Source organism: Mauremys reevesii, linkage group 9, assembly GCF_016161935.1.
Source record: "Mauremys reevesii isolate NIE-2019 linkage group 9, ASM1616193v1, whole genome shotgun sequence".
NCBI classification, from domain to species: domain Eukaryota; kingdom Metazoa; phylum Chordata; order Testudines; family Geoemydidae; genus Mauremys; species Mauremys reevesii.
The window spans coordinates 76,326,378-76,353,916 of NC_052631.1; the positions used below are offsets into that span (position 1 = coordinate 76,326,378).

Here is a 27,539-nt window from a genome sequence, read left to right on the forward strand (position 1 = left end):
AAGAACAATTGCATTTCAAAGTTCCAGAATATTTGATTGGATTCAATATTTCTATTCTTTGAATACATGAAATTGTTCAGCTGCCTTTTTTTTTGAAATTTGCGTGTGTGCATATCAATCTGCCTCACCAGCCTTTCTCCCATTTCACAACTTTCTGGACAGGTTTAAAGGATGGTCCTTCGACTGAATACAAAATATTTTGCATAAAAATTATTTACGCTTGCCATGACATTTATCTTCAACATCATTGAATCTTTTGGAGAGTCCTCATCTCCTTTCTGTGTCTGAGTCCATTTCCTCATTGGAGCAACAGATTAACATGTTAAAGGGGTACTGTCAACTTGAAATCTGGACAATTAAAAAAAATGTTTAAAGCAATTTCATGTAAAAGAATTTCATTCTTGAGTCCCCTTGCCAAATTTTGCAATGATTTCCTTATTTCCATTATCATGTCTTTCTTTCCCCTATTTCCTTCTGAAATTGCTGTTTGGGGAAAATGGTGCAATTGATGATACAGAAAGGGCTGCCAAATGCACAAGTGAACAAACAAGATTTTTTTCCCTTCTAATCTCTCATTTATAGTAATTGTTAAGTGTTATATCTCTCTGAATTTTTTTTTAAATAAAATCAAGTAAAAATCACACTAGTGATCCAGGTGTGATTTTTGTTTAAAGTGACTTTAAAGTGTTTTAGTGGACACTTCACTTTAGGGATTTTTGATCACAATTTATATTAAGGTTCCCTTTATAAAGAGTTAATAAATGATTAATTGATGTTATACACGTTACACACATGTAGTATGTATTATAAACTGTTATAAGTGCATCTGTTGAAGGAGTTATAGAAAGTTATAAGCCATGTTTATAAGCAGTCTATTTACCTGTCGGACTCTATAACAACTGATTAATCATTTATAAGATCATAAATTAATAATTTATGAAGTCTTTTAAAGCTATTTGCAAATGGAGGCGGAATACAAAGTGTGACTGGCTTTTTCTCTGATTTCTGGCTGCATCCATGTTGAAAAGTTGAATGTACTGTTCTAGTAGATATCCTTCACCACAAATGGCAAGACCTTGCCTATTGGTTAGGTAACCCTTGTTCATATCTATCCACTAATGAAGGTTGCCTGATGTGATGAGAATCATTTTGATTAGATAGCAGAACCCTGATCATTAGTAAGGTATCGGCTGTCCCATCCCTATCTATCTGCCAGAGAAGGGTGCTCAGTGTGGTGAGAATCAATACTAGGATGTCATTGCTTGCTACAGCTGTGCTTTCCTCTGTCATCTCACTGAATGACATAGTTCATCTCATGATGTCAATCTCGTTCTCCTGTTTGCTGAAGGAAGTGTGAGCACACCTAGGAGCAAGCTTGTCTGTGTTCTGATACTTCCATTTTCCTTATTTCGCACACATGCAGCTATACGTTTATAGTATAAAGAGTCTCAAATGACTCCATCTAGTGTAATTGTTTGTGTAGTTCAATGGCAGAGTCCCACCCCACTGGAAAACTAACAACAGGTTTCCAGTTACAAACACAACTTCTACCCTATAAACAACTCAGTGACTGTCTGCTGGGAAGCCCTGTACAGGCTGTCAGGTCTGTATAATTATGTAGAGACTCTGGAACCCAGCCCTTGGCTAGTGAACTAGTGGATGTGAGACACACAATGGACTGAATATGAATCTCTAACAGCTGGATCTATTATGTTGATTGGTTATTTATGACTGAAAAAGCCTATTGTGTTACAAAAAGTTCATGGCTAGAATTAAACCATGACAGGTCAAACTAGAGAGCTTTAGTCATTCTAGTGGCCTATTTCATGGATGGCAGAATACTTAGTGCCAGTGGTATTAGTGCTAGACTCTCAAATGTCTTCTTGCCAAAATGAATCCAGTGCACCATATATGGTGATTTACTCTGCTCTGTGGCTTTCAGAATCTCTAAAATGTGCTCTGTAGTGCATGTTTTACTTGCTTGTGCTATTTGGATCATTCTCCAGCAGGACAATGTGGTACGCCTCAAGTAGAACTCTCATATAAGTAGCCTCTGTTTAGATATTCGTTACTAAGTAATGACTATTCTGATCAGAATGTTGCCTTTTCTGCTGGCCTGAAATAAGAACCATACTGCTGTATTGCAGTCACATCTCTTGATCAACGGAAAAACAACAGAGCTCCTTGAAACCAGCAGGCTATACTGTATATTCAAGCCTCTTAGATTTCATTAACATTTTGTTAATGAAATAGTGCTTTGTCACAGAGTCTTGAAAACTTAAAAGGGTATTTAAGCTTCTTCCATGAGTCAATACCATGTAATGTCAACATTACCACCAACAGATAATTCAGAGATGTCACACAAAGCATATTTTCTACTATTCACAGTCTAGCAAAACAGCGCAGCGTTTATATTGTTTAATCCGTCTTCAAAAATCTTTTGTTCTGAAAAAGTTGTAAATCAATCTTGCTAGTATTTACTGACACAGAACAGATGTAATCACTGTGGCTCTATTGCCTTCAGTGAAGGAACAAAGGATTTACAGCACCTGAGGATCTGGCCCAAAACAGGCTTATAAAAAATTTCTTAACACCAAACTTTTCAGGAATATAATGGTGAATGATACACTTCCTGCAAGTGACAATATGGCCAAATTTAAAGTGAAGTAAATAGTCTGAACCATTACAGGACAGCACAGAAACAAACGCAACAGATTGTACAAAGATAATTTGAGTGTTAGGCCAAGTCATGAATTTTAACCTGTTTGAGGAATAATACCTTTTTTTCTGATGATAAATAAATGTGCAATATAGAAATATGTATACTCTAAAGAAACATAGGCAGTTTGATCCTATTCAGACTGGTGTACTTACTATGATATCCCATGTACATAATCAGAATCTGTCTCATAGTCTGGTGTATGTACATGTCTCTGTAAATGCATATGTTTGAGATGGTCGCCATTGGAATCTGGATATGGTTTTGGCAAAGACAGGGTTTGGGTTCTAGACTGAATCCTGACCGAGGTTTTGGTGTAGATTTGAGGGTGCTGATTTTTTGGGACTTGATTTCATGATGTTTCAGACTAAATTGTGGAACTATCACAAGACCAAGTGCCCTCATACGACTTGGGGTGCATCCAAGAAAACAGGCACCTTCTGGTTTGGAATCTAAAAAGTATAGAGACACAGAAATTGCCATAATGGATCAATATTTTGTCCCCAAAAGTGGCCAGTACCACCTGAGATGCTTTAGAGCAGTGGTTCCCAACCAGGGGTATGCGTACTTTTGGCAGAATGCAGAGGTCTTCCAGAGAGTACGTGAACTCCTCTAGATATTTGTCTAGTTTTACAACAGGCTACATAAAAAGCACTAGTGAAGTCAGTACAAATTAAATTTCATATGGTGACTTGCTTATACTGCTCTATATACCATGGACTGTGAAATGTAAGTACAATATTTGTATTCCAAATGATTTATTTTATAATAATATGGTAAAAATGAGAAAGGAAGCAATTTCTCAGTAATAGTGTGCTCTGACACTTGTATTTTTATGTCAGATGTTGTAAGTAAGTAGTTTTTAAGTGAGGGGCAAGACAAATCAGACTCCTTCCAAGGGTACAGTCGTCTGGAAAGGTTGAGAGCCACGGCGTCAGAGGACGGTGCAAAAAGCACTGCAGAAGGCAGTTATGGAAAAAGCAGTGAGAATGAAGGGTTGAGTTCAGATGTATGTATGCAAATCTACTCCCATTCCATCCAAAATCTGGGGTAGAGAGTGTTGACTTGGAGGTTTGGGGTATATCCAGACTCAAAAATACAGCAACCCTCAAAATTAGCTTCATCATGACCTGTTACACGGTAGCATTACGCAGTCTGATTGAGTTAATGTGTATGATATGTCCTCACAAAATCCTCTGGTGTGCTTTGTCCTGTGGTTACATAGTAACTCCAAGTCACAGATATAGCTTCTGTGTGCGATATGACATCATGGAATCCTGAGATATACTGTACCATGAGGCCACCTACATTTGATATTATTAGCATGGTTCATTCTTTCACACTATATCTTATCTTTTTTCTTTCTGCATTTGATCTCTGCATCATTTTCTTGACTTAAACTTTTCAGTTTCTCAGTATTTCAAACTAATTGTCTAAAGAGGTAATTACATACTAAATTTATATTTACCTTTGTACTTCATAATCATGTTACACTAATATTTTATACAATTATTGGAAGTGTAATACAATTTTATATAAAATAAGTAAACTTCAGATTCATTTGAAGAAAACATGGACTGCTTTACTTCACACTTTGGCTGACTGTAAAATACTGTTCTTATGGTTATTTCTTAGCTGCATTATATCTATTTCAGCTTCAGACTCCCTGGATACAATATATAAATTGATGTGCAATTCTTTTCAAAAGAATTCTTGTGCTTCTATGATAAAGGTCTGTGTTTTATTCACATTCAAGAATGTTTAAAAAAAAAAAAAGGTAAGCAGGCAACATGGCAAAAGAAAATGTCATAGACTTGCTGAAGGAACCCAGCAGGAAAGGGTATCAGCTCCACATAGACAAAAATGTAAGTAAGGGAAAAATAGTTCTAATGCCTTATTAGAGTTGGCGATTCAGGTACATTGAGGTAGTATCTTAGTTTTTTTAGAGGATGCTTTCTGGCTTCATTGCACACAGCAGGAAGAAAAATAGTGTGTGGCTCATCATTTGCAGCTTTATGTTGTTTCACAACCCAGGAACCACATGGGGCATAAACGGATGGCTCTTTTCTGTGAAAAAGTCAGAAGGCTCGCAGTCTTGTTGCTTAGAGTGAGAATAAAATATGGATAGAAATCTATCAATTGGGTGCAAACTAAAAGAACTTGATACAGCATGGTGTGTCCCAGTAGTGTTAAAATAATTATATGATCATTACACAGCTTTCATGAAATACCAACTGTATCTGATAGCAAATGAAACTGTATGTGGCAACAGATAATATGCAATGCATTCAACCCATTGTCTGGCTATGCTGGCCCAGACAAAGGACAGGAGACACTGGATGTGGTTTGATTAGGCTGCAACTTTATTCCTAAATGCCTGGGAGGACCCAGCAGATAAAAGTGTACAGTGCAGATATTTTCATAATCATTTACATATACTTGGGAGGGGGGCTGCTGTCAGCCCTCCCATTTTACCCATTCTGGTGCCCAGCCAATCTGCTGCTGGGCCTTGCCCCACTCCCCACTCAAATGAGGTTTAAAGGGGGGACTATAAAGGCACAGGGGGTTGAATCCCTGCTGTACCAGTCATAGGAGCCTCAACCCCTTCACCCCAGTTTCTGCTCTTTTAAAGAATAGCTCCTTTAAATCCTTTGTCAATCCATCTTATCTTATCACTGTATCACTTCCCTACAGAGTACCTGCACTGGACAACTGCCCCACGTTCACAGCCGAACCCCCTTTTCATGTCTGCCCAACAAAGCCACCAACCCACTGCCGGGAAGATGAAAAATCTTCACCTTGATTTGGCAAATGTGGTGATGAGGGGAAAAAAATCCTTCCCACCCTCCCATAAAAGGAGCGACTAGTATAATGTCCACAGCGGATTATGACGTACCTGGTATTTCACTACTTTGCTGGGTGGAAGGGTGGCTGCTCTGCTTGGTCCAGGTAAAAGAGGGCTCTTCCTGCATCTGTGTGAACCTAAATAGTCCCCCAGTCTCATTCAGTCACCTGGTGTGGGGGGATGGGTCAGTGTCCACACTCTGACCTGGTACAGAACTGCCACTACAAGTCACTCTCTGGCTCTCTAGCCCTTAAAGAGGAACTCACCTCTTCCAACAAACCTGAAAATGGCCCCCACCACTTAATGTGTGGTGAGGTCATTACAGTTATGCTAAACAATTGGAATTGTCCCACAAGTCCTAGGATATTTGACAAGTCAATTTAAAGCAATAATAAATATACAATTCTAGATGCAAATGAAAATTTGATAGAACAAAGGTTACATACGAGGAGGAAAAGGCCATGATCCATCCCAGTCCACCTTTAAAAACCCAACTTGAAGTAAATACATTGAATCTGAAATGTCATAGACAGCACTGAAGTAAATGAAGCATATGACATTGTTGAACGATGTTGAAGGCTTAAAAGATGTTACTTGCAGTTAAAAAATAAAAAAGTATTCCACAAAGTATAATTCAACTATATTGGTACTGTGCCATTCAGGCCAAAAGTATTCCAAAGTGTGTTACAGATTTAAATTAAACAGTTACAAATAAACATTAAATAATAGTGGAGGCTGAGAGAAATATAGAGTAATAAGGAAGCAAGAAAAGATACTGTATATTTCACTGAGAACTGATAATAGATGGAGTGCTAATGCAGGGAAGAAATACAGAAAAGCTATTCCAGATGGTAGGAGCTACATCAAAGATTGTTTTTTCACAGACTGTAGTGAAATGGTATGATGAGACAGAAAAGTGGCTAATGTTAGCTGAGCAGTGACAGGAATAGAGAGGTGCAAGTTGGAATGAAGGGAACAACACCCTTAGATGGAACCAACCTTCTGATAAGGGTAGGGGGCACTGATCATTCTTTACACATTGCAGAGAAGATGGGGCTACAGCTGTGAGATTGTCTGTCTATCAAGGCTATGAGTCTATTCTGTTAATCTCTTACCCTTCTTAAGAATATTGAGATTTATTGACAACAATGACTAACTCTGTGAAGATTTGTCATTGAATTCAGTGCTCATAGAAGTATGGAGATAATAGGGTTGGCTTTAACCACAGAGATGATGTGGCAGTTTCTCCACACAGCTCTGGTAAAGCAACTACTTCTGACTTACCATATCATTGTTATTCAGACCCTGGCCAGCTGCTCAGCAGATGCTGCCAATTGCATATTAAATTATGAGTTTATGATGTGTGCAATTGAGAACTAAGGTGAGATGTCTAAATTCACTTTTGACCTAATCTGTGTTTGAAAACAGGTTTCCACAGATTGAAAGGCTACTGTACTAAGATGACTGATCCACACAACCCAAACCCACTAGATGTTTTACTACTTCACCTTTCCTTTCCAGTTAATTGGGTAAAGCACGTGTTGTTAAAACACTGAACTGGAACTCAGGAGATCTGAGTTTAAATTATGGTTTTGCCACAGACTTTCCTGTATGCCCTTGGGCAAATCACGTAGGCCTTGCCTACACAGAGAAGTTGCGCTGGTGTAACTTAAATTATTTATAAACCAATTTAGTTAAACTGGTACAAAACCCTATGTAGACACTGTAATTTCAGTTTCAGAGTGGTTTGTTTGGTTTAGCTTAAATCTGTTCCCTATTGGCTTAAGCTAAATTAATATAAACCAGTTTTATATTGTTTTAAGAGTATCCACAGAGCCTTTTGTATTGGTTAAACTAAATAGATATTACATTGCAGATATTAAATTACACCTGTGGTTAAATTGGTGCAAATATGCCTGAAGACAAATCCTAAATCTCTCTATACCTCAGTTCCCCAGATGTAAAATCAGGCTAATTATACTTTCTTTCTCCCTCAATTTCTCTGTCATTATCTATTTAGATCGTAAACTTGTGGGAAAGGGACTATCTCTGACTTTGTAATTGTACAGCACCTAGCATAATGGAGCCTTGATCTCAGCTATGGGTGCTAGATAATATTGTAATACAACTAGTAGTAATAATAATTTAGGAAATACATGCAATATTTCTTCAACCTGTCATACATTAAAATCCATCCTGTGATTTAACTTAAAGCTGAAATAATTTATCAAAAATCTGTGGATTTCTTTACTCTTTATCATACATTTTGCATAAACTAAACCCCGTTGCCTTGTTCAAGGTAATTTGAACAACAGAGCTGTGCGGTTCTCCAGTGTACCAAAAACGTTTATATTCATACCAAGAGGATCCTTTGGGTAGAGGATCAGCTGTCTGGAGCCCATTATGTCTCCTACAGTTTTTATAATTTTTTTTCTAAGGGAGGCAGTGCTCTGTGTGTGAGGGAGAGAGAAAGAACATTGCCTAGAGGCTTTGGTCATCAGAGTGTATAACTATCCCTTATTTTTAGTTGGAGTCTTCTGAATATCAGGCCCCGCTGCAGCTAGGAGCAGTGACCTTTTAGGTTTTGAATCTGCTCTTCTCTGGCAGATGCAAGACTGAAACTTTGAAGGGGAACCCCCTCCTGTTCCATGTAAAACTCTTTGAATTGCCCCATCTATGCTTCTGAGGCTCCCCACTCATATGTAAGATGCTTTGAAGATGAATACTCCATCATAAGGAAAACATGAAACAAACCTTACTCCCTTATGTCAGGGAGTGCTGTAGAGCTCTCAAAGATGTTCTGTACAATGGTTGCTCTTTGGTGGGTGGGAGAAAACAGGCTGGTTCATCAGCCTGTCAAAGCATCAGAAGAAAATTTCACAGGGCTATTTGTTGGGTGTGTGTTAGGTGAAGGAAATGGATTTGCAATCCCTAGAATATTCAAGTACAGCAACACCTAATTCAAGTGAACTTTTGTGTGAAATTTGTTTAACTAGCAGCTTTTAAAAAAATCTTTTACTGTTTATAACAAAGCTTACCACGTTGTTTAGGGACACAGCACCAAACCCTGACCTCTCTGCCAAGGGTACAAGATGAGCTTTCCTGAGGTGGTACCATGGGGGAGATTTCCGGACAATTTTGGAAGACTACACAGAGGTATGTACCCCCCAGTGCACTACATAGCCCAGGTCCATTCCTAGTTGCCAACTGCACCAGCTGTTCGAGACAAGACAGGCCTGCTGAGCAACCACTGCCTGGATCCACTGCCTGTTGATCTTTCCCTTAGGAGGATATGGATATAAATGGTTACGAAGCTTACTTCAGTCATAAGGTTGGAGTAGGTGCCTGAAGAGTAGCTCAACAGCCATTCCTTGTCTTGTTACGGGGATTATTTTCCTCTGTCCCTATGGAAATCCTCAACATCCAGCCCAGCATACTGCAGCCAGGATTTTCTTTTATGTTTTTAGCATGTCATATATACTCTGAGAAAGTGAAGAGCCCTTGAGTCTTAGGAGATTGGGTAGCTTATAGAGACTGGGAAGGGGACATGAGGTCTGTCTAATCTGTCCATATCTGTGTATTTATGTGGTTCTTATCACCAGAGTATCTGACTGTTAGTGAAGTCTGAGAGTTAATTTCTTCTGGTCCAGGTGAGTGTGTGACCAAAAAGTCATCATTACCATCTGAAGAATGTTACATGGCCTGTATTGAATGAATTGGTGGTTACATAATAAGAAAAAATAAAATTGATTGTCATGAACATGTTGGTTAAATTAATCCTGCTTTTTCCAGAGGCAAAGAATAGTGATGGGATTGAGTACAGGAACAGAAGGAGAAGAGAAACAGAAAGACTCAAAGTAAAAAATATGTATTGCTTTGTGGAAAGTGACATTGGCTTTCTTCAGATAACCTGGCAACTTTTATGTGTAACTTCCCTTTTCTTCACACAAGCCCTAAATTTAAAGTAATCTCATCAGACAATTTAAAAATTGCAAAGAGTAGTCAGAGCAAGCGAACAGGAGATGAGTTATTTTACTTTTAAATCAGAAATGAAACAGCTGTAAAAAAGGGCATGTATTTCTGCTTTTTCTAGCTTGCTCAGATTGAAATGAGCTTTCAGGATATTTACAAGCTTGAAGCATTTACATTTTAAAGTAAATGTTAATTCTTTGACATGACGGATTTACATCAAGTGACTATTCAAATAAACAAAGTGACTCCATTCCCACCTGTTCCAGAAAGGTATCACTTTTCTGTTAAATGATAGGCATGATTGTATTCTTTCTATCTTACTCTATGCATCTTTTTGTCCATCAGTCTACTGAGGAATATTGATGGTTGGAATAATTGGTTCTTTATTGGTATTCTTTTGTTTTCTCTGGGATGTTTTGACTTTCTTCACTGAGTCCTTTTTGGTTTTATTTGTGCCATGATCTGGTTGTTTTAAAATGTACTAATTCTGGTGGAGCTCTGAGTGTAAAGAAGAGGCAGTATTTTGATTTGTTGTGCAAGTCATGTACTGGTATCTGGTATCTCTCTATTTATCTTTTCTAGTTGAAATATCTCAGTTGTTACTAGCTATATTTAGCAAGTGAACTCAATCTCTCTCCTCTGTTATTTTCTATCTGTCCCTGGCTTCAAGGGCTGGTGGCGCACACTACAGTGGATAAATTCAAGAAAATCTAATAAAGTCTTTCTAGTACAAACATTTATCTAGTAACATATTTTATTTTAACTGTTAAAGCAACTATATAAGCACTGCTCCATTGTTATAATTGGATTTGGAAGTATATTTGCGCAATTTCATTATATCGCTAGCATTTTGTAGGTTTACTCAGAGTATTTAATAATCTCGTAATTTCTACTTGGAAGTATATTTTATTTCTAATATATGCTCAGTTTTTGTCCTTCATACATTTACACTCATTTCCCACTGAAAGATCAAGAATATAACATATTGTAGGGTCTTTTCCTCCACTGAAAATGTGGTTGGGGGATGTACTGTTTCTGCAGACAGAGCCTGATCCAGCTCCCATTGGAATTAGTGGTCTTCTTTCTGTTGACTTCACTGAGAACTCGGTCAGGCTATGAGGTTGTAAATTGCACACAATCTCATAACATTTGTTGCATAGGACATACAAAACAACATTTTATGGTTGAAGTCACTCTATAACAACACACTGTATATTAATGGTAGATAAAGAATAGCTTACTGTTTCCAGTTTTTCAGGTTTGATAAATTTATAGATACATTTATGAAACTTTAATATTTTCTAGCTATTAAATTATGGCACTGTATTGGTTTTTGAAATATTGATTTTAGCCAGCTCTTCTTGATGAATATCTAGTGAGTCTCTGTTAAAGAGATTATAAAGCAATGAATATTTCAGAATTCTTATAAACAGATTATGGACATATGGAATATATTGCTAAGCTATAGTTGCTTGAAAAATGGGGAAATTTTTCACTAAAATTTTCATGAAAATTGCACCCTTTTTTATTGAAAAATTAAAAAGTTGAATTTTTTTGACCAGCAACAATGCTAAATCCATTCACGCCTACAATGAATGGTTAACACAAACAATCCTCTTTCCCCCAGCACCCAAAACTAGAAAATCTTTCCATTTAGTGGACTTATTGTCAGCAAATTACATTTCCATGTATTCACAAATACAATATGTAGGTATTGCCAGTATCTTAATTTTGCAATCACTGGATATCAGTTACTCATTCCTATTATTTTTTAACTATTGTGATTTGCTTTTTAAGGAATTATTTTTTTCTTCTGCATTGCTGCCACTCTATTGATTAAAGATTTGTTGCTTTAGTACTGTATATCTCCCCTTTAGGGGATTACTGATTACTGGCAAACCTCTAACCTACCATTTTAGTGGAAGGTTATTGAGAAGGTGATGTGGGATCAGCTGTAATTGCTACTTAAGGTCATGAGTGTCCTTGATCTCTAGTGGCCAGATTTTAGATATGTGTTTTAGCATGGAGATGATGGTGTTGGGATCTATGGTTGAAGAGCTCCTTGTGTGTTAGCTACAGATACAAGAAGCGTCCGTACTGGTTTGTTGGTGTTAGCACCCTTTGATATCACTGCTTACAAAGTTTTGCTGACTCACCAAACTGAGTAAACTGAAAGTAGATGGAAATGATGTAAGAAAATAAGGACTGCTATATTGGAATAGACCAATAGACCACCTAATCTTGGCTCTATGCTATTGGACATTTTTATCAATGACTTGGAAGAATACATAAAATCATCACTGATAAAGTTTACAGACAACACAAAGATTGGGGGAGTGATAAATAATGAAGAGGACAGGTAACTAGTCAATTGCTTTTTTCTATGTCAATTACCCCAAACTCCAGGTTTCACTTAGTGGTTAGTTGCTTGTCGTACATCTGATTTGCTCTGTACTTTTTTCTTTCAGATTAGTCCACTAAATATTAATTGAGAAACCTAATCCCTTCAGTGCCTAACTCCAACTCGTTTCAAAAACCTTTTAATATGTGCTTGCCTGTCACTGCCTCTCTTCGCTGGCTGCCTCTGTCAGCTCAAGAATGATGTACGTAGTTGGGGAAAGCATCTGAAGGAATAGGTTAGTGCAGTGAGTGTGACTTCTACTGAGGCTATCCAGCCTTTGAGGGAGATTTTCAAAGACACAAAGAGCAGTTAGGTGCCCAACTTCCATTGAAAGTCATTGAGAGTTGGGTGCCTAACTCCCACTTCTGCCTTTGAAAATCAGTCTCAGAGTTGTATTGGATTTCAACATTGCTTCTCAAATGTCAGTTGTGGTACACAGTGCCATTAAATGTCTATGATTGGCCCAGGACTGTGACTTTCCTGTCTGATGTGGACCTTGCATTAGCATGTGATGGATCACCGTACTTTTGTATCCTAAAGACTAGATTAATACAATGCACTTTATCCAGGGCTGGCTCTAGTTTTTTTGCTGCCCCAAGCAAAACAAACAAACAAACAAACAAACCCTCCGAAATCCGTGCCGCCCCAAGAATGCTGCCATGCCGCCTCTAGAGGTGTGCCGCCCCAAGCGTGTGCTTGGTTTGCTGGTGCCTAGAGCTGGCCCTGACTCTTTCTGGAATTATTCTTGAAAACACATAGATGGAGCAAGCCACTATATTATGGATCTCTTAAATTGTCAATGCTCCATGCTGTGCTGTAGCTAATTGCTCACACTTGCTTCCCTGTGTAATTCAAGATGTTATTTCTGATCTGTAAAGCATGGCATGGCCTGGGACCTCTAATGTAAGAAAATGACCCTGTCACCATATCCCACACTGGGTTACATTCACTGTTGATGCTGAAATTTTAAATTCTCTGACCAGCAGCAGAACATTCTCTATAGATTCCACTCTTTTTGGAACCTCAGCAGCCTACCTGAGCTGGGCTTTTGTTGTGTTTCAGGGCACAGCATAAGGCATCATTGTTGGTTGAAGCTTTTGTCTGAAAGTAGATCAGCTGAATAGTTTGTGGTGGGGGTTTGTATCATTCATTTAGTGTACAGGATCTTCTATTATTGATCTTTTACTAAATATAAGCTTTTCAACTGAATTTTGTAAATAATTATTTGATGAGGTAATATAAAGTACCCAAATGCCTGATACAATTTTCTAAATAAATACATTATTTGCTGAAGAGATATATATATAATCTCCATTAAAATGAATGGAATCTGTATTCCTGCATCTAGGGGACATTCCTCATCAAAGGAGAAATTTTGTCCTTAGAGGCACATGTGCAACTTCCACTGAAGTTTTGTCAGAAATTAAGTACTGTTTTGCCACTTTAAAAGCACGGTGACAGCACAACATTCTTTTAGAAATGACTCTGTGAATTAATTGCAAATTACTTATTAATGAAGCAAATATTCAGCTGTCACATAAACTGAACTACAAGATATGCTTAATGATTATTTTGTGAGAAAACACTTTAGTGTTTGTTTGATCCTCATAGTGTTAACGGCAGTAGAAAAGGAGGAAAGTATTTGGTGTCTGACTGGAAACTTGAAACGTTCAGAAGCACAGTATGAGAAAAATAGCATAAAATACCAAATGGCTGCAAAGTTGGTGAAGAGATTGAAGAAACAGGGGAGCACTGACAAGTCTGAAAAAAACAATAATGACTAGATATTAAAATATAAAACCTTTTGTTAGTGTGATGCTGAGATTCCCAGTGGAAGTCATCTAAGGTCAAAAAACCAAAAAGTGAAGGTTCTTGTAGCAATGTTAACACAGCCACATCCTGTGCCCTGAAAAATGGGGATGAAAGCGTTTACCTCACAGAGTTAAATGAACGTCTAAAAAAGTTCATCCAATGTCTCAGACAAAAGGTGTTCTGGAGCTGCAAAAGATTATTTAGATTTTTTAAAAAAAATAAGAAAAATAGATGCAGCCAATTATGAATATTGTTTTTTTAACAGATTCCTTCTGTTTCTGGACTCAGTCTCAGACAAAACCACTGTAACTCTGAACTGAAGCATGTAAACATTCTCAGCGTGGTGGCTTGGTTTTTATCCAGTTTAAATGGCAGAAGAGTGGTGAGTGTAATGGAGCCCTGATGTGTGACTGTAGTGAACCCAATGGGACTTTTTCCCTAGAGTTGGCAGACAGTTTGCTGAAGCGCCACATTTTTTCCAGTTGTTCTCAGTTGCAAGGCCAGGTATGACTAGATAAATAATACCTTTGCTATCTTTGCTGCACTACTAATGCTCTTTAAAAGACCAGAAACATGGTAGTATATGCATAAGGCGGGTTTACCTGAATTTGGAAGCTACGAACACCTTGTGTCCTTGTGCTGTTGCTGCTAAATTATTTACTATTCTGTATGTGCCTATCTGCACGGCATGTTTAAAGGGGGTCTCTGAGGTGAAACCCCTTCAGTTTACTCAGAGCTGATACTGGAATATTCATTGTCTCATTAGATCTAACCAAAATTAAAATGAAGGTTTCCATTGATGGAGTGCTAGTACCCACACTGTCTGCGCTGGCAACCCTGTGTGACAGAGAAGTGAAAAAGAAACCTAGTAAATGGAAACAGGGCTCTCTTTATGGTAGGTCTAATTTCTTGAGAAAGATGAGAGTTGACAGATTTATGTTTAATTTTAAACCCAGGGTGGATTATATAACTTTCTAAATCTCCAAAAGTGAAACGAGATTAGAACACATCACAGAAGATCAATCCCAGCCATAAGCGTGATTCAAAATTTCCCATAAAATAAAAAATGCAGACTGGATTTCAAGAGAACAACACAGGTTTGTCTTAATATAAAATTAGTTTTATGTCCTCTCAGAAGGCAATTGTTTGATGTCATCACCAGGTGAAACACAACAAACATGAGTGCCACTATTTTAAATAGAAATGAGTATGTTCATGATCAGTGTTCTTGATTTTAGGAGTCTAGTCACTAGAATCAATATATGTTAAAGGATATGAAATAAGTTACTGGTGGGGGGCATAATTATCTCCATGTGCTGAGGGGATCCTGTGCTGGTGAAGGTGGAGAGTCCTGCTTAGGCATGCGCTGACTGCTCCTACCAGGCCCACTGAATGCCACTGTGGTGGTTTGGCCTCTGCAAGGCTGGAGGGAGTAGGGAGCCATTTGTGCCTTTCTGAATTCCCACTTTCCCTCAAACCTGTGGATCAGCATGGCTCAGTAATACAGCTTGTACTGCCTTCCACTCTGCACTCCTCCTGGAGGGGACAGACATGGTCAGGGCACCTTTGGAAGCATGACTCCTGCAGGAGCAGTTCTCTCCAGGGATGGTAGGAGCCAGTGGAATTGGGCAATAGAGGGGAGCCAAGGGACATTAATGAAAATGGTCTCTGTCTCATAGATCATGAGGTATCTAACAATTAAGGGAGTTAAATAATATATGGAGATATACCTGTCTCATAGAGCTGGAAGGGACCTTGAAAGGTCATCAAGTCCAGCCCCCTGTCTTCACTAGCAGGACCAAGTACCATCTCTGACAGATTTTTGCCCCAGATCCCTAAGTGGCCCCCACAAGGATTGATTTCACAACCCCGGGTTTTGTAGGCCAATGCTCAAACCACTGAGCTATCCCTCTTCTATGTCTTCCACAGTAGCAATGGAGAAATGGGTATGAAATGGAGTTGAAAGTCATGGAACTTCCACTGCCTTGAGCAGGTTAATCTCATTCGACAGTGGGACCCCCTTTATTCTCTTCTGGGAGTGTTTGTCATAAATTAAGTGCAGACAGTGGTGGCATAGATGAAACTGAGTCAGTGATGATGAGCACACAGTATAAATAAATGAGAGAATAAAGCCAGTTTCTGTTACTGTTAAAAGTAGTTGCAACTCAAGCAAGTGAAAAGAATTAATTCATAATTAGTGTTTTATTAAAATATGGAAATATGCAACTGATTGCACCAGCACAAAGAATTTTAAAGATGATAAAATTAATTTCCTGCATCCTTTTAATAGTTTTAAAAGACACTCTACTCTGGCAAATAACAAAGTAACACTCTTAGATCTAATAGAAGGCTTGCTTAGTCATAACTGACAATTGATACATCTTGAGTCGGAGCTACAGTACCTGGGTTGCAATGAAATCAAAATTCTATACAATGAGCTTTTTTCATAGAACAGTGAAGATATTATACAGCACATTCTTTTTATGTGTCCTGTTTTCATCTTTAGTTGTAAATGCACTTAGTAAGCAAGAATAAAGTATAAGCATACATGCTTTAGATAGAAATGTGCCTAGCACCTTTAACTTTCATTGACACTTGTACTGAGTATATATGGAAAAGAAATGTTCTGTAAGTAAAATTTTGAGATAAACAAAAATGTTTCATCAACATTTAAAGGAGGAATTACAAGCGCCAAAAACATTCTTATTTAAAATCCACTCACCTGTTCTGTGTTGTTCATAGTTTGCCTTATCCCTCGTGTCAATTAATCATGGTTCAACAGGATTTGAGTCCTCATTGTCCATCTTTTCTTCCATTTTTAATCCTATGTTGAAGCATGAGTGTGAAATTTGTGACATCCCAATAATATTCCTTACAACACACTTTGATGTCACATATCTAGGGACTATAACTTTTAATTCAGGTTCAAACACACACATACACACACAAAACAGCTGGACTGACAGATTTTTTTTCAAATACAAAGGTCTAGTGCTATAGCAAGGGGAGTATGAATAATGAGATTCAAATGAAATTCCTTCTCGTCTGCGACCTATTGAAGTCAATGGGAGTTTTGCCTACAATGTAACTGCATGATTGGGCCCTAATGGACACATCCTGCTCCCACTGAAATCAGTGGCAAGACTCCCACTGACTTCAATGGGAGCAGTATTCAATAAATGTTCTTTGTACAAAGTTTGTTCCACTGTGAGAATAATCCTGCTAGTATCTTAAAAAATGGAATAGTGCTAGGAGTTAAGAACCTGAGGCTACATTTTCAGCATATGACTCCCACTGATATGTGCTTGAGTTGCTCAGTTAAATCCACATGTACTGAACATCAGTGTCTTGATGCTTACTGCCACCTTAAAGTGGAAACACAAAGCTTTACCTATATAATTCTTTGTGTTGTTTTGAGAGTCTTTACAGCCCTCAGAAAATGATGTCATGTTAGTGCAGGAGGGTTACAATGTAAAGAGAGATATTTGGAAGTGGAAATATTTTGGATTTCCTTTAGATGGTTGTAAGAACTCTCTCAGTGTGGTTACATTCTTTCCTCTGTACTTAGACACTTCTCTAAAAGTTTATTTTCATACACAACTATCATAGTTTATTGTATAACTCCTACTTAGTCCATGGATCATTGATCTTGATCGTCCCTCCATAAAGACTACTTTGGGAATAGCCCTCCCCCACATCCTGATGTCTTTGTGGCTGCTGCACATACGCTTTAAGTCCTCATGATAACTCTTGTAAAAGTTTTGTTTAAAAATCTATTGAACAGCTGCTGTGGCTAGCTTTTCTACCTCAGTTTCTTGACTATTTTTTAAATTAAATATAAAATGTGATAATAAACTTTTCCTAAAATTGAGTACAGTTGATAATGTTTTTGAGGGGCATTAACTGAGCTCACAGAAATTATTCTTTTTTATTTCCTAATAACTTGCTCTGCTTTAAAGAAGATGAATAAGTACACATAGCTCCTATTACCTTTGTTACAGAAATCCTGCTCTGTCCTGTGTATAATGGTGGTGAGACTTAGAAGTTCAGAAGATGTCCTGCATCCTGTACTATTCAATATTTTCTTTAGTGACTTGGATAATGGAGTGGAGAGCATGCATATAAAATGTGCAGAGGACACCAAGCTGGGAGAGGTTGTGAGCCACTTTGGAGGACAGGATTAGAATTCAAACAACCTTGACAAATTAGAGAAGTGGTCTGAAATCAACAAGATGAAAGTCAGTAAAGACAAGCGCAAAATGGTACACTTAGAAAGGAAAACTCAATTACAAAATGGGGAATAATTGGTTAGGTAGTAGTGTTGCTGAACAGGATCTGGGGTTTATAGTGGATCACAAATTGAATATGAGTTAACAATGTGATGAGGTTGTGAAAAAGACTAATACCATTCTGGGGTGTATTAACAGGAGTGTCATATGTAAGACACAAGAGGTAATTGTCCTGCTCTACTTGACCCTGGTGAGGTCTCAGCTGAAGTACTGTGTCCAATTCTGGGTGCCACCACTTTAGAAAAAATGTGGACAAACTGGAGAAAGTCCAGAAGCAAGCAACAGAAATGATAAAAGATTTCAAAAACCTGTCCTAAGACAAAAAAAAAGATTAAAAACACCGGGCACGTTTAGTCTTGAGAAAAGAAGAATGAGGAGGGACCTGATAACAAATATGGTTAGGATTGTTATAAAGAAGAAGGTGACCAGTTGTTCTCCATGTCCACTGAAGGAAGGACAAGAAGTAATCAGAGTAATATACAGCAAGAAGATTTTATTAGATATTCAGAAAAACTTTCTAAGTATAAGGATAGTTAAAGCTCTGGAACAGGCTTCCAAAGGAGGTTGTGGAAGCCCCATCACTGGAGGTTTTTAAGAACAGGTTGGAGAAACACCTGTCAAGGATGGGCTAGGCTTACATGGCCCTGCGTCACCACAGGGGGCTGAACATGTAGCCTCTCAAAATCCCTTTCAGACCCACGTTTCTATGATTCTATGTCTATTCATGCTGAGCACAGCAATGACAAAATACCCCAGAAATCAGATTGACTGATAAAACAAAACTAAGCAGGAGGCCAACCGATCAGTCAACCAACTTCTCTGGCCTTCCACATTGGAGAGAGAAATTTAATTTCTATTTCCTGGAGAAGCAGAGGTTAAAGGGACTTAATGTGAACAGGACAAACACTACATTTCTTACTAAGTTCTTGATCAGACAAAATTCCAATTGACTTGAATGGGACAACTCACATACTTAATGTTAGGAACCTATGCGTGATGACCGATGTTTGCAGGATCAGGCCCTGAGGTAAACAGAGCATACAAATACATGACACAGCACAACAGACCATGCAAAAAAGGGCTGTGAGGGATCATTTGAGGAGAAGCCAGGAAGAATTCTTGAGAGACAGATTTTAAGGAGTGATTTGAAGGAGGAGAATGGATGCTTGGAGAAAGGATAGAGATTGAGTGTTCCAGCAAGAGTGAAGACATGAGGTAGACAGTGAGAAAGGTAGCAGTAAAGAGAGACGAGTCAGAGGAGTGTAAAAAGGATGAGGAGGGGAAAGAAAGCAGAGTATATAGTTGAGGGTGAGACTATGCTGGCCTTCTAGGTAAAGGAGAGGAACTGAACTTTAATGGTGAAGGACAGGAGGTCAATGAATGTATGTGAGAAGCAGGAAAAATAGTCAGAAGTGAAAGGAGGAAGATGACTTTAGAAGTGGTATTTTGGATAGACAGTATGGTATGGGGGAGACAGGAGGCCAGAAGGAAGAAGGTTGCAGTAATGAGGGTGACTAATATGTGGGCCAAGGCTTAGCAGTGGGAGATGTTGAGGAAAGGTTGATTTAGTGAAGAAGAAGAAGAAGAAAGCCAGGAATCAGCAAGACATTGGACAATGGAGAATAATATGGCACAATAAACAGAAGAAATACGTAAAGGCTGCCACTAATCTCCCAAGATCCCCCATGCCATAAAAATAGAGCTACAATTAAAAGAGATTAAATAAAAATCACAAGACACACTGTGTGTGTGTTTGTGTGTGTGTATTTCACATGTGTGTACTTGTATCTACTTTTCCTAGGAGTGGTCTCTTCTGAAATTAATGAATCAGTCTGATAAATAGAATCTTTTTCTATTTCATAAGCAGATTATGATACAGTTTATACTGGATAAAAATAGAAAAGTTTTTTAAAAGTAATGACCTTTATTTATATAAATATTATTATTTTTATGTCACTTAGCTTAGCTGAACAAATCTGCTTACAAATATGTTGTATGCATCTAAACATAGTAAGAATCCAACAGGACATATCTATACCATTAACCACTGAAAATTGTTTCCATGCTCAGTATGAAACAAATAACTGTTTATAATAATGATGGCGATTAAGAGACTGATCAATTTTTCACATGAACGTACACAATTTTAGTTCTCGACACTTTGATGTACTGTATGTGGGCAGAGCCCCATTGGAGTCAGTGAGGCTCCATGTGGATGTAGGCATCTACCCATGTGCAGTATATTGCAAGATCAAGGCCTTAAATGTTTAGCCTGAAAAGTCTTTGGAACAGGTACTAGCTCTTGTATTGTGTTGTGCAGTGTTCATCACCGTGGGACACTTGTTGGGGGCCTGTTGGTGTTAACATTACAAATAATAATAATAAAAAATTATGTAAGGACTTATTTAAAAAAAGATTTAATCACTGATGGTATTTGATATTAGCGAATATGGCCCATTTCTAGCCAGATGTAGAAGATACAGTTATATGGACAGTTAAAAGTTCCCTAGCACAACAGAAATATTCAGTCAAGAGTTGTAAAGAAAGTCAAGCTGAAGACTGAGAGAAATTCAGAAAGATAAAAAAGATTTCATTTTGGTAGTTCACTGTTTTTGCAGTTTGGCAGCTGTCAACATCTCAAAATATCATCTCACCCAAACTGTTGAAAGAAAGAAACCCTTTGATTTTTCCCTTGAGACGCTGAAGCTGAAAATGGACTCTTTGTAGTCTCAGCCTCATTTCAGACAGTTTTTTTTAAACATCCTTGCTGGCAGGAACAAGTAATTCATAAGTGGAGCCTCTGTTAATTAAATAAGTTTTATCATTTTAACTCGCCTTTTAAAATGAAAAACAGAAAGTAAATCTCTAACATTTTCTTCATTACAAATCTTAAGAGACTAAACATCACATTTCTTGCATCATTAATAATGCAAATTAGTTTTTGTTTGGACCTCACATAAGTTTATAATTAGAAGTAAATATTTAATGTGCAGATCAGGAAATCAAATCATATATGGAAGAATTGTATTCTCTAGTTATTGGAAGTTAATGTAGAAAGATTGCAAGTACTATAGTTTTTATTTAACCTTTCTCGCTATTGCTTTTCTTTCACCAGCACTCTTTGTAACTTGTCATTAAATATTACTATATTCCTTTAGTATCTGTTTTTCTATCTTTATAGTAGCTGTAGCATTAGGCATTTTCTTAACATTATTAGGTAAAGGTTACGCATATAGGTTAAGTATATAGAATGCTTATTGTTATTAAGGCTCTTTAACTATATTTTGGCTTTGATTATTGGTAGAAAAGCCAGATACTTCTTTAGAATAATACCTAGAAATTTGTTGACATTGCATCACTTTTGCTTTCTTTCCTTTAAGAATTAACAGATTGCCAAGAAAGATTAAACTTTGGTGGTTCATATAGAACCTGCTATAGTTCCTTATGAGGGTAAGTGCAAGAAGGCATTGAAATCCTCTAACTTATTTATTCACTAACACAGGGATATGCCACAATTTGTGGGTGGGTTGTATAATGTTGTATTCAGCCCTTTGTTTACCTGAAGAGCACTTTCTCTTTGCATATTATTCCCAGAAGTACTTTCTCCCCTTTAAAAAGGTACTTCTGTGCAGGCCTGATAACTACAGTGCTGGATACACCAATTCACATGCAATATAAGAGCACTCTTGGCAGTACTCACCCACCTTCTAGTTCTAGGGGGGGAGGGATAGCTCAGTGGTTTGAGCATTGGCCCCCTAAACCCAGGGTTGTGAGTTCAATCCTTGAGGGGGCCACTTAGGGATCTGGGGCAAAAATTGGTCCTGCTAGTGAAAGCAGGGGGCTGGACTCAATGACCTTTCAAGGTCCCTTCCAGTTCTAGGAGATTGGTATATCTCCAATTATTACCTAAGCCTTATTGCCATTGGGTGCACAGGTGTTTACTGTACCCATGGGTACCCCCCAATTTCTAATGGTATTATAGACCTGGAAACTCAGTTGCTGCTATGTGTTCTACTAACATTGGATTGGACAATTTTATTTGTCAGACTGAATTATACAGGTACAATAGTAATGCAGTTATGCAGTTTAACTAAGAGTTGGTATGTTATTGTTTAATGTTTAATAATACATTTAATCTCACTGCTATATCAATCAGTGACAGATCATCTTTACACCACACACAGACACACTCTAACTCTGTAAACCAAACACAGCCATTCCACAGTGACATCTGTGCCATCACGACTCAATGTATTTTTATTGCACTGGATAACGTAACAAAAATAATAAGTGTTATGTTATCTTGTGCATGAAATCTGATAGTGAAAAAGACACAAGAAAGAGAGTTTTCCCATGATAAAAATTTAAATAGATCCATTTATCAATGTGACAGAGAGAGAGAGCTGATTTGACCCGGGAGTTAAAATGTTTGAAATTTGAGTGAGGTATTTTAAAGAAAGCAGAAAATGTGCTACAGATATACTGTAATTTTTTGTAGATTATTAAACTAAAAAAAGATATTGACAAAGCAATACATTGTTCATATCTTCCAATCTCGTTGATTCTGGAGCGTATTAAATACTTTATATCCCCTTATGTGGGACCCCCTTTCTTTTCTTGTGTCTTTTGCTATTCCACTTCAATAAATTTTCTTCACGGTTGGTTTTATACAAGACCTTGCTCAGTTGCACATGTTAATATTCTGCCAGATAACTCATGCTGACTAGCAGCTTGAAAAAACAGGAATGAGTGCATTGTTTTCTCACATAATATACAACAGTAGGGTGGTTTTAGCTGTTGAATTTTCATGTTGGGCCCTATACGCCTAGCCGGGAGGGGCAGAGTATAGAAAATAAGGGACTCAAGTATCTCAAAAGCAAGCAAGGAAGGAATGATTACTTGGTGGAGTGTGTCCCTCTCCTCAGGTGGTGGTGGAAGGATGTCCATACTGGGGACCTGTGGGATCTGGAAGGGGAAGGATGAGTTGGAAGGATGGAGTCTGTGAGCAGCTGCTCTTCAGGGCAGGCTCCCCTTAAACATGGGCAGGTTTTGGAGTGGGAAACCATGTGGTAGTTCAATGCTGCTTGCATAATACAGCATAACTCTCCTCTGTAACTTTGATCTTCCTCGGAGAGGGGGCGAGTTTGCAGCTGTAGGGGAGAAAGCCAAACGGCTTCATATCTCCAGGGGAATGGTGAGGCTGGGCAGCAGTGGAAAGGGGCAAGCCCTCTTTACAAATGACCTAAGCATCATGATGCTGGAACCTGATTTTCCCCTGGCTCCTCAGACTGCATGTGGTTATAGGCCATACCCCCTGTACACAGCTTCTCCACAGAGGAGAGTTTGAGTCTGGTTGTTTTTGTCTTGAAATGTACACAGATTTTAGACTATTTTCCCTCCTGTAGATTTTTCCATGCAGAGAAGCATATAAGACATTACTATTTATAGTGCACAGTACGTGCACACAGCATAACATCTACTGGCTTTTCAAGCAAACATCCTACCAGTTTGGAGGGAGGGGGAAGCATTCCCCCTTATCTGGCCTTGGCCTTTCCCACTGTGACAATGCCTCAGGCTTGCACATGCTCACCACACTGTTAATGCAAGGGGTATCCACAGGCTCCCTCAAAGGGGAAATTGTGCTGAGGAGTCGCACATCACTCCTACCAATGTTACTGGGTTACTTCTACACCTTTTTCAGTCTGATTTACTCCCTTTCATGCTGTGGGGTTGATTATAGGGCCCACAGTCAAGGAAACTTAATGTCGCTGTCAACATGAGTAATGTGCAAATATGAGGAGGGGGAACAGAACACAAGCCAAAATAAGGAAAGAACAGGTTAAAGAATGTTTAGGTAAATTGGATGTATTCAAGTTGGCAGGGCCTGATAAAACTCATCTTAGGGTACTTAAGGAACTAGTTGAACCAATCTCAGAACTCTTAGCAATTGTCTTCGAGAACTCATGGAGGACAGGTGAGGTCCCAGAGGACTGGAGAAGGGCAAAAATAGTACCTTTTTTTAAAAAGGGGAGCAAACAGGACCTGGGGAACTATAGACCAGTCACCCTAATTTCGACACCTGGAAAGATACTGGAACAAATTATTAAATGGTTTGTAAGCATCTAGAGGATAATAGGGTTGTAAGGAATAGTTAGCATAGATTTGTCAAGAACAAATCATGCCAAACCAAACTAATTTCCTTCTCTTACAGGATTGCTAGCCTAGTAGGAAAGGGGAAGTGTTAGATGTGGTATAGCTTGATTTTAGTAAAGCTTTTGACACCGTTCCACATGACATTCTTGTAAGCAAACAAGGGAAATGTGCTATAGATTAAATTACTATAAAGTGGGTGTAAAATTGGCTAAAAGTCCATACTCAATGTAGTCATCAATGGTGTGCTGTGAAACTAGGGGGACATATCTAGTGGGGTCCTGCAGGGATCTGTCCTGGATCCAGTATTTTCATTAATGACTTGGATAATAGAATGGAGAGTACGCTTATAAAACTTGTCGATGACACCAAGCTGGGAGCAGTTGCAAGAACTTTGGAGGACAGGATTAGAATTCAAAATGACCTTGACAATTTAGAGATTTGGTCTTAAATCAACAAGATGAAATTCAGTAAAGACAAGCGCAAAGTGGTACACTTAGGAAGGAAAAATCAAATGCACAAATACAAAGCTGAAGTACTGTGTCCAATTGTGGGCACCACACTTTAGGAGAGAGTCCAGAGCAACAAAAATGATAAATGGTTTAAAAAACATGGCCTGTGAGAAAATGTTAAAAGCGCTGGGCATGTTTAGTCTTGAGAAAAGAAGATTGAGGAAGACCTGATAGTCTGCATATATGTTAATGGCTGTTATAAAGGGGAAGGTGATCAATTGTTCTCCATGGTCACTGAAAGTTAGACAAGAAGTAATCTAAAGCAAGGGAGATTTAAGTTATATATTAGAAAGAACTTTCTAAGTATCAGGATTGTTAAGTACTGAAATAGGCTTTCAAGAGGCTGGACTAGATGACCTCTTGACGTCCCTTCCAACCCTACATTTCATTGATTCTGGGATTTAAGACTACAGAAGTTATAAAGAGGTTGTAAAAAGCCAGAAAGTCTGGTTTTGATGCTCCAGTTGCCCATGTTGACTTGGGGAGAGTATGGAGAAACCTAACCAGAATTATCCATTTTGCCTTTAAACGCTCTGACCCATCTCTCTGTCTAGGTATTTATCCCACACTCATCGCCATGGCATCTGAATACCTTTCTATCTAGATATCATACCTCCTAATTCACTAGGTACAATACTGTGAAAATGTTCAAAGCAGGTTTGCTATAATCTGATATTTTCAATTCCATAAGACCCGATCCAGCAAAGCACTTAAGCACCTGCATAATGTTAAACATGTACGTAATCCCATTGAAATAAATGGACTACTCACATACTTAAAATAACATATGTTCTTAAGTGCCTTGCTGGATCAGGATCATAAAGAGCAAGGTGTTTAGAAGGGGGATATTTTGTCAGAGAAATTTTGGTTGCAAATAATGGAACTATTGCTATATTTTATATTTCAGTAGCACCTAGAAGCCTCAGCCAAAAATGGGCCTCAACTGTACCATGCACTATACATATATAGTAAGAGACAGTCTCTGCCCTGAAAAGTTTACAGACAGACAGGACAGACAATGCGTGGAAGGAGAAACAGAGGCACAGCTATGTGCAGTAACTAACCAAGGTCATGCAGATCAGTGGCAGAGCCAGCAATGGAAAGCAATTTCCAGTTCCCTAACAACTAAACCACACTACCTCTCTTTTTGTTTCTTGATTCAAAAATTAGAAAGTTTTAATCTAAGATTGACCCTTGATATGAAAAAGATGACTGACAATTACAATAAAAATAACCATAAACTGTTGCAAAAGCCCAACTCAAATTATGTTATCTCAACATCTTTGCAATCTGTATAAATATGGGAGGAAAGACAAAACAACTCTAATTTCTCTTTAAAAATGTGGGCACCCATTGGCCTAGAATTAAACTAGAATGTTTTGCTTGTATTGTATGTAAAGTCAATCTTTGCAAATAACCCATGTCTACTAGGGCATGTGTATTTTGGGTCTTGTATAGTTTTAGTGTCTGCTAAATACAATGAAATTTGATAGCACACAGAAATACTCACATGGAATGTCACATTTTTTTGCATGTACTTCTCAGATATCCATAAAAGAGTTTACACATTTCTAATTACTTATTCAAAAAGAAACTCTACAGCACTTTTAAATGAGAGCCAATATTTTTTCCCTGTGTGTTCTGTTTTTACAGCTTGTGGAAAGCTTATTTAATGAAAGTTAAAGTAAGCAGTGAAAGTCACTTCTGAGAAAAGACTGACAGATATGAAGCCCCTTTTCACACTTCAGAAGAAATGGAGATAGTAGACATAAAACCTTACAATTGAATAGTACTCTATTCATCTTAAGCTATAGATTTATTAGTGGTTGAATCATGTCATGGATTTTAAGGAGGCAAAGAAAAGTATTTTAAATTATTAAGTCCATGTTGTATAGTTTATATATCATGTGTATGAAAACAAAAGGGTTGGGGTTGTTAATGAGAAAACTGCCTGTACATTTCCATCTGGGAGTGGCATTTCTTTCCAATTATTTGTTTGTAGCATTTGGAGCTGAGTTAGTTGGACGGTGTATTAATAACACAGTGTATGCGGCTGTTAGAGAGAATTGCCTCTGGAAACAGAAGTATGAATCCCAGGCCAGGAAAAAGAAGAGGCAGGGCATATCAGGTAAGAGATTAGTCTTTAGGGAAGAGAGCTGGTTCATCTTGTCTGTCCCAAGTCCTCAAAATGCTATGAAGTGACCTAAAAGATTTGCTTTAATGTGCAAACAAGCTGTCAGTTTCAAAAAAAATAAAATAAAAATAAAAGCTAAATGAAAACAGGAAGAGCACAGCTAAATTACAAAACTGAGAGGTTAACAAGAAACTGCTACTCCAGTTAATATAAATGTGTATACCACTTGTAGATAATAATAAGCATTTAAGTGTACGCCTTTTAAATATTGTGAGGTACCCAGATGTTATGGCAATTGGTGCTGTATACAAATGCTTATATCAATGAATAAATAAGCAAACAAAACAGAGTGAATTTAAGCATCTAAATGCTAAGCTCTCTGCATCCTCTTCCTATTTTTCTTTGTGCCGTTAGATCTAGCTGATTACCCAGGAATGAACTGAAAAAAGTATTAATCATTTTGTATAGTGCTTTGTCTATAATATAATATGAACCATATGGACCGGATCCATGAAGTGATTGGGAGTTTTGCCATTGATTTAAATGGGAGAAGGATAGGGCTGCTTATCTTCCCAATCAGTGAGAGATCCTTCATCCTAACTGTGGCAGACCTCTCTATAACATAGGAATGGCAGAGAGAAGTCACCCAACCAGTGTAGCTTACATCAATATGCAGTTTAAATATGTTGAGCATAATGTTTATAT

At 38.0% G+C, this 27,539-nt stretch overlaps 1 long non-coding RNA gene across 2 annotated transcripts in view; it reads left to right on the forward strand.

Moving 5' to 3' along the window:
• Window positions 1–27,539, forward strand: part of LOC120371284 — a 157,211-nt gene that overhangs the window by 59,738 nt on the left and 69,934 nt on the right. For both annotated transcript variants that reach the window (XR_005584252.1, XR_005584251.1), the window contains exon 3: window positions 8,615–8,720. This is a non-coding gene — a long non-coding RNA (uncharacterized LOC120371284). The remainder of the gene's footprint in view (window positions 1–8,614; window positions 8,721–27,539) is intronic.